The following is a 12,890-nucleotide window of genomic DNA, read 5'->3' on the forward strand; positions in this document are numbered from 1 at the left end:
TTTTGTTTGGTGGTTGTTTTTTGGTGGGGTTGGGTTTGGCTTTTTTAGGTGAAGTTTAACATTCCCAGTCTTCTGGGAGACACTGAAATTGAGTGCTGTGAGGGCACAGCTACAGGGGCGTGTTGCTCTCATTGCCATGTTTTGCAGAGATCTTGCTCATCAGCGTGATGACAAACTGAACCAGCTGGGATGCGGTCCCACACTGGTGAGCTGTAACACAGCACTTCTGGGGAAAAGACCGGGAGGCAGCAACACAATCAGTTTGCCCAAGGCTTCAGCCCACAGAGTGAATCTGCAAAGTGCTTTCACCTGGAGCTGCTCTTGCTTCAGCAAAATAAATAGGATGGAGCTGAGCTAGATTTCAGGGGAAGTGTATTGCTGGCTGGAACCTGTCCTGGAGTTCAGTGGTGTGGGAGCAGTGTCCTAGCACTCTGCCAGGAAACCTTGTGCTCTTGGTGAGGTGTTACTTCTCACAGAAGGTTTAACTTGCTATTTCTGTTGATTAATAATCTGCTAGTGGTTTTTAAAGGAGAAGACATTGTAGGTGCCTTGTCCTATTCAATTTGCAGTTTGATGGGGGCTATAAATTGCTCTGTAGTTCCAACCTGGTGTAGTGAGTGCTTTCTGATGCTTGTGGCAAACTGCCTGCCAAATGTTTCAGTAGCTAATGAAGGGAATTCAGCATATAGCTTGCAGACTTAAGGCAGAGGGCAACCTAGACAGCAATTACTGCTGTGCTTTGTCCTGTCACAGTCAGTGGTTTAGTTTAACAGGGTGTGTTTGGTAGTGCTATCTCCTACCATGTGCTTTGGGATCAGTGGTTGTGGGTAAAAGGGATGGTTTTTAAATGTCTGTTAGTTTAAAAAAAGAAGCTGGTAGGAGCAATTTGGACAATACAAACTCCTGTTATCTTGTGACTAACTTTAGGCACTTGGGCATTATTTTACTGAAGCTAGAGTGTTTGCTGATGTGGGAAAAGACAATTAACTAGAGTAGTGAAATTTATGCATAGCTCTTGCTTAGGCTTTAGCTGTTATTTTCTTGTGGAAGAGTAAATTTGGACACTTAAGTATTTTGTTTAGTAGACAGAGGCTTCTCTTCTATGTTGAGGGCTGTTAAGGAGAATGGCACTAGGTTTAGATTTTATTAAGATCATAGGGAAGGAGACAACTTAGTTTGCATGCAGCTTTGTCTTGAGCCGAAGTTGGTTTTCTTGCAGTTTATGGCTCTTTCTCACCTGAGAGGAGGAGACACCAAACTGAGTAAAGAGCAATGTTCACTACCTCTGCAATGCTGTAGCCTTCTTACAGGTACCTTGCCAAGATTGGCCATCTAATTCTTCAGCCTCCTTTGGAAATAGAGTTGAACAGGTATCAAAGGTGTTGCAGAGAGTGTTGAAGGAGTCTCTAAAGTTTTGCTTCTGTGAAAGCATTAACCAGGGAACTTGGGATAGGGAAATATGACTTCTTGGCCATCGGGTAAAATCTGATAATGTTTTTCCTTGAAACTTGAAGCCAGCAGCTTGGTTGAGTACAGAGATAAAGACCACGCAGGTGGAAAAATGCATCTCTCTGGAGAAATTTGGACTTGTGTGTTTAGTACAGGGATGCACTGGTTGTGTCTGTAACTGATGTGACTCTTTCCAACAGCCCTGTTAGCTTCAGAGGCATAGAAAAATCAATCTGGCTTTATCAATCCATGCAGCTATTATCTCCTTCTTCTCCTGCGCTGTAGGCTCTGTGAAGACTGCTTGGTTGAGGTAGTTTTATGAGAAACAACTTCTACTTTGCTGCTGAAGGGGACCACAGGGGCCAGAGCAGGCAGGGCTGAACTGGTTGCTTTGCCTTCTTGAGACCTAGGACTTTGTGCAGCTGTGAACCAAAGCTGGGACATGTCGTGGCATGCAGGAACCTCTTTGCACTAGGAGTTTTTGAAAGAAGGAGGGTTTCTGAGAGGTCTGTTTTGGAATAACTCTTTTTGGTGAAGTTGGTTCCTGTGTATGTAATAATGAGCTGGTGTGGATGGCTGTTGCTACTGTTTCACTGAATTCTGAAAAAGTGGTTGTTGGTGCTTAAGTCAAGGGGAGCTGTGATAAGTGGCAAATAACTGTTAAAAGCACCTCAGTGGTTTGGGAAAACCCATTGTGGAGTTTCTCTGACCGTTCCTGGGAGATCAGGACTGGGTGCAGGGTATTGAGCTGTGCCTGGCGTCTGTGGGTTTAGTGGCAGAGTGGATTGGAGAGCATGCACTCACCCTTGCTGTCCTCCAAAACTCATGGTAGCAGTTGTTCCCAGCTTATATATCAGACTTTAGGTCAGATATGTTCTTCTGGGTTTCGATATGGCACTTTTGAAAGTGCCTTACCAGACTGAAAGCTTGAAAGGAGCAATTTCTGGTATTTTGTGGGATAACTGCTGTTCTCAGAGGACTTGTGATTATTTATTCAGATGTAGTGTGGGTATGCGCTCGCATCTGTGAGACAGAGCTATTAGCTATGACACTTCTGAATTTTATTTTTGTCTCTGGCTGTTCATGAACTTTAAGAAGGTGTTGGGGTTTTTTTTGTGAATCAGAAAAAGGATTAGCAATTGAAGTGATATTTTCACCTATTTTGAGGCATGCCCAAACCAAAATGGCCTTGATTTCTACTAGCTCAGGAAAATTGTCTGCTCTTTTCAAAGAGCATGAAGTTCTGCGGCCAGCAGAGATAAGGAAAGCCCTGCTTTTTGCAGACCAGAGTCATCCTCAAAACATAAGAGGCCATACAACTTCAGTAAAGAGAGAGAGATCAGTCTCTGATAGTAACCAGAAATACTTAAGGAAAAAGTAGAGGAAAAGAACAACTGCAGTGTAATCCTCCTTCTGAAATACTCTTCCTTAATTTTGTCAGCTTAATAAATTAGGGTCTTCCATGTTATTTGTTCAGACCATTGTGTTGAACAGCACCAAAATGTGCCAAACCAAATGTTAGTACAATTCTGCTTGGAATCTGTTTATAGCCCCGGCTTCTGCCACAGCCATTTCCCTGGCAGGGAGCACAGCCGTTCACTTGTGTTGTGGCAAAAGAACTTTTATGTGAAAATTTTGCAGGGTGTCCCCATCCTCGTAGCAGGAAAGGTGGTCACCTGCCTCATACTCTAAGTTGAACCAAGAGTTTTTGTCAAGAGCAAATATACTAGAGAAATTCCTCCCATTCCCCCTTACATCCCTACAGCCGTTGAGTATTTTGACACGGGCGTAAAAGCTGCTGCATTTGAATTTAGAAATTGTCCAGTGGGATGAGAATGTGCAGCTGTGGAAGGCATGAGTGCTCCGGCTTCGTCACTGCTCCTCTTGGGCCCACCTATTTCTGTGAGGCTTGTGGGAGCTTAAGGGGATAAAAATGGCCAAGGTAATTAGTAGTTCTGGTGGGAATCAACCGGTCAGGCTCAGAAATTATTTGAGGTGAGAAGAGAGTAGACAAGCAAATATAATCTGATGTGGTAGAATTTATTTCCATTAAAAATCAAGCAAAAATAAGACATTATTATTGAATTAAAAAAAAAATAATACTTACTGTAGTCTAGGACCTCAGCTGCAATGGCTAGGTGTAAGAGAAGGCACCTAAATCATTCAAGGCCATGCAATCTAGAGAGGCAAACGGCCAGGGAGAAAGATCACACACTGCTTAGTCTTTGCATCGGGTAAGATCACACGCTGCTTTATCTGGAAAGACGATTATTTGGGGGTAAAAACGGAAGGTGGTCATTTGGGCTTTTTTGTGGTTGATTTTTTTGTTTTGTTTTGTTTTTTCTCTTTTCTCTGGGATTCTTATGACACAGCATCCAAGTAGATTCTGAGGGATATTTAACTTATTGGGAAGGGTGGCCAAATTCTCTCCTGTCTAAATACAGCATCTGCAGCAGTGTGGAATGTGTGTTGTACAGCTGTGAATGTTCCAGGCATTCAGCGTGTCTCCTTTTTCACACAATAGATTCTATTTATGGGTTTTCTTCAAGTTGGACTCATGCATTCAACATATCTTTCTCTCTGTGTGTTCTTTTTTTTTTTTGTTTTTTTTTTTTTTTTTTTTTTTTTTTTTTTTTTTTTTTTTGCTTTTGTTTTTTAAGGTTTGTAGAAACTCCGAGCCACTTCTCCTGGAAGGAGAGTTACTACCGATCAGCCATGTCCCAGAGCTCGCAGCCCAGGGAATTCCTCAATCCAGAGGTGCTCCAGCATATCTGGGACTTCCTGGAACAGTAAGTAATCCATAATTGGAGTTTGTGGAATAAGGTGTTCTGAGACAGGACACCTCTATAATTAGGTTGCTCAGGGAACTGATGCTGGGAGTTTTGGAGTCTTCTGTACCTGTTGATTAGAAGATGTGCGAATGAGTCTGTGAAGACTGACAACTCTTTAGCTCTCAAGATGTTCATCCAGGCCATGGGGAACAGATGCATAGATGACCAGTGACACTGACTCTCTTCAAGACCTTTGGTTGTTGAGCTGACTGCTTTCCAGCACATGGTCAGTTAAGGTGGATGGTTGATACTTTCCCCTAAGGAAATGGGGTTGTTGCTCTAGGTCCAGGCTGCCTGTTTTCCTCCTTTGCTGATGCCAGGGAGGGAAAGGAGGCGTAGAGTTCACTCTGTCAGGAAATAAAACCGATTCTGTTCCCATGACTGATGTTGAGTCAGTTACTGCTGTAAATTCTCCATGAGTTCTGTCTTTGTGATTTTACCTCTTTTTTTTTTTTTTTTTTTTTGTCTTTGTCAGGCAAGTCCCTCCAGGCCCCATCCTGTCCAGGGGCTGCTGTTAGTATAGCGGGTGATAAAGTGGTGGTTCATTAGTAGTTACTTGTTCCTGAGAATGGTTCACGGTCCTGCGTGACACCCTAGCACATGGGGTGGGCAGGTAAAGAGAATGAGTCCATTTTTAATTGTATTCCTCTGTTTTTTTCAGGCCAATATGCTCAGTTCAGCCAATCGATCTGAACTTCATCGATGGCCCATCTGAAAATGGCTCTACAAACAAAATAGAGATTAGCATGGACTGTGTCCGGGTGCAGGATACGGAGCTGAATGACCCAATGTGGGTGAGTAGTGAGAAGAACTTCATTAACCTTTGGGGACACATGAGGAGTTTTTGCAGGAGCTATTCTTGCAGTGTTACCCTGGGGTCATCTTCCCCTTCTTGGTGGACGAGATGTGGCCAATGCCTCTGACCAAGGAAGTTCCTTCTCATCTTGCTTGTTGTGTCACACCTCAGAATCTGGTTGGGAGTGTGGCTCTGCCAAGTGACTGCAGTGGTGGTGCACAGCAGTGTCTGTACTTGTGGCTAAACTGGACAGTGTGAGACCTGCAGAAAAACACCTTTCCTCTGTGCCTCACTGGGGCTACAAGGGGGAGCGGGCTGGCTCCTTACCTTTTCCTTCTCTCCTTCTGCAGCAATGGCAGGAGAGAGCGATGAGGCAGCTGAACAGGCAGAGTTGCTGAGGAGTCTCTTGCACTTGCCCGGCTGCTCAACCATCTCTGCTCTCTCCCTCCTTAGAGCTACTTTACGTGGCCTCAGGGTTAAAATAATTGTTATTCTGCACACAGTTGCAATATTGCTGACCAACGGCAGGGGTTCTTCACTGGTTTTTTTTTCTCTTCTTGAAGGTCAGATATGAAAGAAAACTTGGTTTCTGACTGGGGTTGAGGTTTTTTTTCTTCCTGTGTCTCCAGACAGGCAAAGCCAGAGAGTGTTTGTAACAAGTCTTGGCCGTGGGTGTCTCACCAGTATGGCTTCAGACTGGAATGCAGATGAGGCACACTGGTGGTTGCTGGTTCATTGCCTTTGGCACAAACTGACTAGTTTTTTCTTAGCAATAGCTCTGGTGAGGAAGCCAGGTGATATTCTTGCAGGCTGGAGAAGGAGGTATTTCAGGAGTTCAAGCTGTTCGTGTCCTGTTTCTGTTCTTCCTGGGGTTTCTATACTTCAGGCTAAAAATCATGTGTGGTTTGAAAGTCTGTAAATCTACTCATTCCTTTGCATTTCCATCTTGAGAAACTCTCAGTTAATTCCCTGGCTAATCAACCACCCTTTTTAATGTGCCTGACCATGTCGTGTTGGCGGTCTGCACCTGGCAGTGTGTGTACCCTGAAGGATCGCATCTGCAAGGAAAGAGCTCCCAGGTCATGCTGATTGCAGTTCCCAGTGCCAGAAGGTTTGACCTGTTACTGCCTCTCTCTGCTGGGAGACTGCGGTGCTCTCCTCTCCCCTTGCAAGATCGCAAAGAGTAAAAAAGCTACTTTGAGGTTGGGTTTGTGCTTGGCTAATGTGGCAAAGCTACTCCAAGCGCCCAAGGAGAGGTGATGGTTGTCATGTCTGTTTGTCTGTTGATTCTGCATCCAGGTTGGGTGCAAGGGGGTGTCACACAAGCCTTCGATCAGTGCCTGGATCTGAAAGGGCATATCTCAGTTTTTTCCAACACTGTAGCGGAGCTGGGTGTCTCTTCAATAGCTAGTCCAAAAGATTCTCCATGTTTAGAGGGACTCCTACTTTTCAAAATAGGTGGTAATGTTTGTTTGAACTAAGTCCTCCTAAAAAAAAAACAATCACCAACAATTTAGAGGTTGTCAGCAGAAAATTTGTTTCTTCCATGCTCAAACCTTGGCTTGCTGCATTGAGTGTTAGCAAAGCCTCCCCATCTCTATCTCCTCTGAGCTGTCAGCAGAACACTGTGGTAGCTAACAGGCTCACTCTAAGCCCTTGTTCAGAGTCTCCCTCTCTCATCTGTGGTGCAGTGAAATTTGAATGGAAAATCCCTTCCTCTTGTCCTCTCCGAACACCGCTGAAGTGAGCGCTGGGGTTAGGAGAGGAGGACAGGCAGCCTTTTGCTATGCAGTTACCTCTTGCTTGTGATGGGTTTGATTCCAGCCCTGCAGGAGGCATTTCTGGAGAGGCCAAGCTGCACAGCGACTTCTTTTAGAGATGTTTTTTCACTGACATGACAAGCCGAAGGGGGAGCGGGGAAATTCCATCCCATCCTCACCCTTACTGTAAGGCAGTGTCTCAGAGTATGTTAATGTATGTACATTAATAAATGTTCCAGTTTGTCTTCAGTGGAAGACAGCACCTTCGCTCAGTTGAATGCTGGACAAAAGCCTTTACAAAGCAAAATATGCATCGCAAACCTGTGCAAACAGCCTGCCTTTTAAAATGAGGAAAGCTCTTTTTACTCCCCTTACCACCACCACCACCTCCCTATAAATTTGCAAACATCCCTGACAGGTGACAACTCCCCCTTGCAGAGAAGCCCGTGTTTGCTTTGCTGTTTCTGGGGCTCGCAGCCGCTGCAGCTTGCATTGGCAGAGAATGTGTAGCCTGGGGCAAGGTGTTTGCTGTTTGTCGGCTTTAATCTGAAATACCTTACAACCCTCTTCCCCTCCAGCTTCTCTTTTCCTTTGGATAGCTTCGGGGCAAGAACTCCCCTTGCACCTGTCTCTCCTGTAACCTCAGCCATGTCACTTCTAGACACAAGGTGCCACACGCAGCTGATTGCAGCACAGAGTTGAAGAGGGCAGATAAACACAAAGGAATGCAGAAAAAATGGAGGGGCCCTGGGAGATGAACAGTAAGATCAAGGCAGAGTGCTTTTTATTATTAGATTTGTCTTAGGAGAAGAGCAAGGCCAGCTTAAGACTTTTTCATTTAAAACAATTGTCCTTATGTGGACTTCAAGGCAATCCTGATCAGCCTTTAAAATAAGCTCAGCACCTTCTTGCAATTTATGGCTGAAAAGTGAATCTTTCAGCTTGGAAAGATGTACATCCTTGATCCCAAGAGTTGTGTTGGTGAGAGTTGTGCAATTTTTTGTATTAGTCTTTTGGGGGTACAATTGCTTGATCACAGTAGTAGGAAAGTGGGGGCGGTTGGGAAGGAGCTACTGTGTTCAAAGCAGTGCCTGAAGAAGCTGTCCCACTGGTGGGCTGGAAAACGAGCACAAGTCCTGCCCTGCTGAATGCCCATCAGTTGTGTTCATTGCCTTGAAAATGCAACTACCTGTGGAGAGAGGTGAAGAAGGTTGAGTGACAAAGAAACCCCTCTCATCTGAGCTACAGCTCTGTCTCTTGCTGAGCCAACACCTTGCAGTTCTCACATTCCTGTTCTTACGGAAGAAACATTCTTCCTGTGTCCCATATAAGAAAGGGGTAAGAGAAACTGGTGATCAGCAGTACCTTGGGATGAAAAGACCTGGAGGGGACAGGAAGAGGGTTTGTGGGTCTGGTGTAGCATTAGACAGTCAGCAGCCTTCCCCAACCATGTGCCTTGTGACCGACTCTTTCACAATGTCCTGAGTGGCCCGTTTGTGAGGCTACTGGTTGTGCTTCTTTGTCTCCCATGGCATTAACCACAGACAGGCTGGGAAATCCCAGTGGAGGTCTGCTTTTTTGCATAGCCAGAGTGAGGGGTTGGTGGTCCTTGTGGGTGTGGAGAACATTTAGTTTTTGCCATGGCCCTGGTGTGGGAAGGAGCTGCAGATGGCCAGGAAGGTAAGTTGAATATGTGACTTTGTGGGCCACCTATCATTTGTTAGTCTTCACCAAAGAATCTGGTCCCCAGACTCTTCCCTTACCAAGGATGTAGCCTGCAACCATGGGGTCTGAGGTGGGGTGGTGGCCACTGCACTCAAGAGGAACGCTGTTTCTCAAAGGCTGTATCCTGCAGTGCTAGAAACCAGGTGATGTTATATGATTATTTTTTTTTCTTTTCCTGACTGATTAAATGCCCTGGAGGTATGGGGGGGAGGGGTCTGGGGACCTCTCTCTAGGAAGACTGTGTGGTGGTGCAATAACCCCTCCATTACCCTGGAGCCCTTGCTGCATGCTCTCAGCCTGTCACGCCGTGCAAAGGTGCTCTCTTTCACCATCCCTCAGAAGTCTTTAAACTGCTCATCAATGCTAAGAGATGCTAGTCTGGACCCCAACGAAGCTGTTTTGGGCTAAGGAATTCAGTGGGCAGCATCCTGATAAAAGTGTTATTTGAGGGGCTTGCAGAGTCGGGAAGTCTTCTGCCACCATCCCAGCAGAATGCCCAGGGCTCCAGGGACCTCACTAGTAGGAGCAGGAGTGCTGTCCGGAGTGATGGAGCAGCTCATCCCCCTCCCCCTGTACATACCTTCCTTTCATGCCCCTGAGCAAGCCAGCCCCTTGCCTAACCAGTTCAGTGGAATGCCTTTCCCCAGACAGTCTCCGTGGTCAGAGTTTTCTTAACCTGGATCCATCCCTCCCCACAAAAGGGAGAGAGAATTCCTTGTCTTTTTTATTATTTGTTCTTTTTCATCTTCTGCAAATCATCGTGGGGCTTTGCTGCATGTGGCTTATTTAAGCACCACTGAGCTCCTCATGGGGTGGGTTTCTCCCAAGGAGATGGTGGTGATGTGGGTGCTTCAGACAGGGCTGTGTCCTTTAGGGTTTGAGTCCTCAGCTTGATAGGTTGTGGGTGGTTACAGATATTTTAGAGGTGCAACGTGTGTTCCATATTCTTAAAAAGTCACAGCTTCAGTTCTAACTTTGCTGTCTTCCTTTATACACAGAGATAGAGGAAAAACTGGGCTGTAGGGAAGAACTGGCCCATGTAGAACCTCAGCCTCAGCACTTGCATCAATCGGAGTTGGTATTTGATGCTTTCTCATGGGAACAAGAAAAATTTACCAGGTTTACCCTGCTGTAGGCTCACTACAGCCGCATTGCATAGGGTATCTTCCCATGCTGCAGCCCAGCAAACTGGAGAGCAGTAGGGCTGAGGCACCAGCAGGATTACCCTGTTCCAAGATGGCCAGGCTAGCTGGTAGACCTCTTCTGCATGCTCTCAGCCTTAGCACTATGTAAATCAGTTCAGTAATTCATATTTGGAGGCCATACAGTGAATTCCTGGATCTCTAGGAGCCCATCACTTGTACAAGCTAGGGGCTGTGGTCAGGATCAGGTGTGCAAGAATACAATGGACATCATTTAAAAAAAACCACCACCACTGTCCAGCAGGATGTCTGCTGCACCCTATCCAGTGCTGTAATATTAAAGCTCAGGCTCTGATCTCAGTTAACTTTAATTGTTTGCTTAAATGTTTTGCTGGGTCAGGAGAAGAGAACTCCAGTTTTTGCAAGGTAATGGCTGAGGAAGCAGATGAAAGCTGGTGGTGGGACTGCAGGACAGGGAGGACATTCCTGCGTACCAAGAGCAGGGCAGGGAGCTGGCGTGGCACGCACAGTGAGGCTGAGTGGTGCATGCGGAGTGACTCGGTGCAGGGGCTGACTAACACATGGTGTGTGCTGCCCAGGGCTCTGGCAGGTGCCACAGCCCTACTTTTTGTTGAGAAATGGGTTTGCAGCTGGAGGATAAGGCCAATTTGATAAGCAGATGCAGCACAGCGGGTTGTGCGGCCGTCTGTTTCCATGCCTAAGTATTCCCAGACTGACCATAGAAAGGAAGGAAGGACTTTGTACAGCACAGGGATATGATCAAAGCTTTTATTGCTGTCTGGTTAGTGCTTGAGAGAGTCTGAGGCTTGCCAAGTTTCTCTTCTTTGTGGGTATTTGTTCGTTCCATAGCTGTGCAAAGAAAGTTGAGATTATGCAAAGGCATTTCCATAATGAGAAAATGCATTATTCTGTTGGAAGTTTCCCTCCAGCACCTCTCTTGTTTGCAGTTGAACTCATAAGCTCATTTAGGCCTGGCTTTGTAATCCTGCTGAATGTTTAATCTTCTGCAGTGTAGGTCCCTCCAAATGATCTAATAGCATTTAAGGCTGCAGACACAAATCCAGAAATAGTCAATTCTTTCAGATAAAGGATGGACATAGAGAATGTACTTGTTCATTCAGTTTGGCCAAAGCCTGAAGATTTCTCTCATTCTGTCTGTAGTAAAGATGTCTGAAGACTTATTTATGTTTCTTTAAAATAATTTTTCACTAGCTCCCTTTCCTGTGCTGTTTTGTCCTAGTTCTGGCTACATTTCTTTTTGTAAGAATGTAGCTGGTCCATGAGTATTGTTATACCAAGTGTTTTATTTTTAGTGCCACTTCCCTAAATTCTCAATGGTATTGAAGAAAACCAATAGGCGATCTGTCTGCTGTGCTATAGATCATTTTGGGAGCGTATTTAAAATTCCTTTAAGTATTTCTGCCCTTCTAGTATCTTGGTTTACATTGATCTTGAGAGGGAATAAAACTAATTTTAAGCTGAAAAGCACAAACCTACTGGGAAAAGAGTCATGTGCAATGGGGTGTTTTGTGTCGGTTCTGGCCTGGCTCTTCTGGCAGGCTGCCTTTAAACCCTCAGCTCTTACTGCTACAGCACTTGAGGTGGAAGAGTGTCACAACTGAGAGTCCTGTCATCTGCCTACATGCAAATACCTCTGAACAAAAGAAGTAGTCGCTTCAGAAAACACCTTCCCCAAGCAGCTAGGCCTGCCTCCAAAAGATTCCATGGTGCTGCACGTGCTTCTTAAGTATGGAGCAATAATGCGTTAGTGCTTATTTTACATCTTTAAAAGGTCTGCACAAACACTTAATTAAAGGGATTTTGATCTTGGAGCAATAGACCGCAGGCACTTTTTGCCTCCAGAGAAAGTTTAAGGTGTATGCCTCCTTGCTGGGAACTTCACTGCAGGTTTCTATCTAGTTGATAGGATCCTCTTCTTTCCTTGAACATACTTTCCATGTTATTTGTTGGGAACGCTTTGGGTTAGAGCCCATAAGAGGTAACTGCCTTGGGCAGCTGGGATTTCAGCAAGCCACAAAGCACACTTTGAACACCAACAGAAGTAGAACGGCCTTCCCCAAAGTTCACATTCCTCTGGACCTTTTTTTTTATTTTTAAACCAAATTGATGGTGGGAGGAAAATGAAGCCCTTTTCTCTTGTTAGCTGGAAGTAGGGTGATGAATCAAGCTATGCATTTCCAGCCAAATGAAAGTTTTGCTGAGCTTTGTGGTACTTCTTCTCCCTGCCTTCTTCTGTGGGGTGAGATGGATGGAGAGTACCTCACAGCCCTGTTGCAAGCTGTGGTGCTGACCATGCCTGGAAGGGGTTGTCAGGCTCATGAGATGCTCCTTTCAGGCCAAGACAAACCTGGAGCACAGCCTTGGGAGTGTCCTGCTCCCCTTCCTCGTCCAACACAGCCAAAGTGTCTGTGTTGCAGTGAGCTGTGGGGTGTAGCTTTTCTTTTTAAAGTCCTCTCTTGCATTAATTGGGATTCTTGCTTTGAAGAAAACCTTATGCGTCCAAAGTCTCACTATATATGTTGCTTTGTGGTTCTGTAGATCCTGCCCATAGTCCTGTTAATAACTATAATTTTTTTTCCTCCAATATTTCATGAGGAGACTTTTGGAGTAGGTGGTGTTTTCCTCTGGATCTCTCTACCACCTGCTTTCCACCTCAGTGTTGCTGATTTGATAGCACTGAAATTAATGAGGGAGTGAATTGTCAGGCAGTCACAGAAAATTAAATCAATCTCTGTGAAGCATAGATTAGGGAGTGGCTTGTGGCCTGGGTTTTTGTGCTCACTGCTTAATGAATCCTTTGCTACTCTGCAAATTCAGATCCTGATATTAAAGAAAGATCAGAGGAGTTTTCAGTAATGAACGTAACTATCAGCTTTAAAAGCATGGATTTTTATCTCCAGCCTCTTTAAACACCTGGAAAAGGTAGCCTGCAGCGCCTTTCTTACCTTTAAGGACATGGATGGGGATGGTGAACCACGTGGTGATGTCTGATTAGACAAATCAGAAACCAAACCAATCAATCTTCTGGGGAGGGTCCCCAGCCAAATAACTGAACCACTCTGTGGCTGTTAACCCTATGGCTGTTGCCATACTAGCGGTGGAGGTGGTAAGTGAAAGCAGGCAGAGGACAAGGGGACAAAGATCA

This window comes from Calidris pugnax, unplaced genomic scaffold (assembly GCF_001431845.1).
Source record: "Calidris pugnax isolate Ruff unplaced genomic scaffold, ASM143184v1 scaffold111, whole genome shotgun sequence".
NCBI classification, from domain to species: Eukaryota; Metazoa; Chordata; class Aves; order Charadriiformes; family Scolopacidae; genus Calidris; species Calidris pugnax.